This window comes from Fukomys damarensis, unplaced genomic scaffold (assembly GCF_012274545.1).
Source record: "Fukomys damarensis isolate Sample0158 unplaced genomic scaffold, DMR_v1.0_HiC HiC_scaffold_13, whole genome shotgun sequence".
Lineage (NCBI taxonomy): Eukaryota > Metazoa > Chordata > Mammalia > Rodentia > Bathyergidae > Fukomys > Fukomys damarensis.
In genome coordinates this window covers 35,117,623-35,120,081 of record NW_022900925.1, presented here as the reverse complement: position 1 = coordinate 35,120,081, position 2,459 = coordinate 35,117,623, and positions in this window count along the sequence as shown.

Genomic DNA, 2,459 nt, shown 5'->3' with positions numbered 1-2,459 from the left:
AAAAAAAAAAAAAAAAAAAAAACCAATTAAGTTGCTACAATTTTTACTTAAATATTTATAGACTCTGCCACATTTTAAGATTCCTAGAAAAATAATAACTTGCTGTAAGTATTGTACTTTATAGTTTAATTTACCAAGAGCTACCATTTTACTTCTTTTGATCCTTAAAACTACCACCCTTTGAGATAAACTGGTCATGTGTTTCTGCCTCACAAATAGAACAGGTTTTGGTTACTGAATAAGTCACCTAGGGTCACAGTCCCGCGCCAGGAAAAGCTCAGCGAGGTGTCTGGACTCGGGCCTCTCAAACATTTGTCACCAGCACATAAGGAAGAGATCACTAATGCTTTTCTTTCAGAAAATACCCCGCAACCTATGGATATGTAAAAACCCAGGGATTTTTCACTGGCTTCTGGAAGCCGAAGGTGCTCCTGGCTAATTTTACATCAGCACAGAGTAATAAAGCTTTGATTTTTAACACCATAGCCTAGGGTGCTGATCTTTTTGATTGCAAGTATTAGATGATGCAGAATTCTAAGGTTAACAATCTAGCAAGTAAGCGAGACATGGTGGCAAAAACTACTCAGGTGGCTGAGGCAGGAGGCAGGGGCTGGGTTCAAGGCTACGCAGGACACAGAGACTCTGTGTCTCTCATAAGCAAAGTGAGAGGACTGGGCTGTCCTTCAGTGTAGAGTGCATGCTTGGGGCCCTGGAAGCAAGAATCATTAACTTGTAACTCTTTCTCTTTTTGTTTTTTTTTTGTTTTTTTGTTTTTTTTGGTACCGGGGATTGAACTCGGGTCCTTGCGCTTGCAAGGCAGGCCACCAAACCGCTGAGCTAAATCCCCGGCCCCTGTTGCTCTTTTTCAAGAAAAGAAAGGGCAGCATTGTGATTTTCTCCACCAAATCTTCACCCTGCAGTGGGAGCTGGAAAATTACAAAGAGAAACAAGGCCTGAGTTTTTGTGTTTTCTGTTTTGGCCTTGGACTCTCCCGCCTCAGGCCCTGGATGGAGCACTGCCTCTGCTGGGCACAAAGCAGGACGTTAGCAGGCTCACCCCAGGTCCCCTTGCTGTTTCTGGAGTTCCTAGTTGCACTGTGAAGGGCATGAGAAGGAACAAGAAGCCAATGTGGGTACAGTTCCCAGATGCTACCACAAAGGACTCTCGGGAACATGCGTGAGATCCATTCCTTGAGAGCTGGAAAATCAAGTTCTACACTCGATACCAAAGCCTTACAGCAGACCTCAGAAACCAGGCTTCCGGGAAAGGCTGGACTGAAACATTCTAAGTGCCACTCTCAGCCAGTGCAGCGGAGGGACTCGGGAGTCCCAGCATGTGGGAAACTGAGGCAGTAAACTATCTCGAGCCCAGATGTACACTGTGATGCCACCACTCTGGAAGGCTGAGGCGGGAGGATGGTAAGTTGAAGCCCAGTCTGGGCAATTCAGCAAGCTACCAAGAGTCTGTCTCAAAAAACAAGGAGCGGGGATGCAGCTCAGTGGGAAGGCCCCAGGTTTAGGCCCTAGTATAGCAAAAACAAGAATTAAGTTTTCAAACTAAACTGTTTCCTTTTCTGAACTCCAAAAAGTTTATTTTCACAATAACTGTTACTACAGCTATGAGACAATAAGAATACCTAAATTTCCAAAGAAAAATCCCACTATGACTCAGCCTTTAACAATAAACTCACCATAAAAACATAAATACAGTAGTTTGGATTGTTGAAGAACAAGGTCAATTTTCTTTTCTTTTATCTTTTTTGAAACTGAGTCTTCCTATGTAGTGCAGGTGGGCCTTGAATTTGCAAGGATCCTCCTGCCTCAGCCTCCTACGAGCTGGGATTACAGGTGTGTACCACCACCATGACCAGCAAGATCAATTTTCCTGTGATTCAAATATCCTACACTTTTAAAAAATTACTTCCTTCATTAATTAGTACGAGTTATACAAACAAGTGCATTTGGCATATCTATAAACACATACAACATGCTTTGATCATTTCTTTTCCTCCCTGAAACAAACAGAGTTGAGAACTTCCACTTTTACCTGTATGAGAATCAGCTACCTGGGGAATTTGAGATTACAGGTACCCAGATCCCACTCTCATCCAAGAAATTAACTGTATAATTTTTAAAATTATTATTATTATTTTTATTTTTGCCGGGTGTGGTGGAGCACGCCTGTAATCACAGCACTCGGGAGGCTGAGGCAGGAGGATCCCTGTGAGTTCGAGACCAGCCTGGGCTACATAGTGAGTTCCAGGTCAGTCTCAACTACATAGTGAGACTGTGTCTCAAGAAAAAAAAATTATTTTTGTCTAGCTCTATAATACATATATTTACATTTAATTATAAAAACACATAATGGGGCTGGGGATTTAGCTCAGTGGTTCCAGAGCCTGCTTTGCAAGCTCAAGGACAGGAGTTTGATACCTGGTACAAAACAAAAAAACAAAAAAC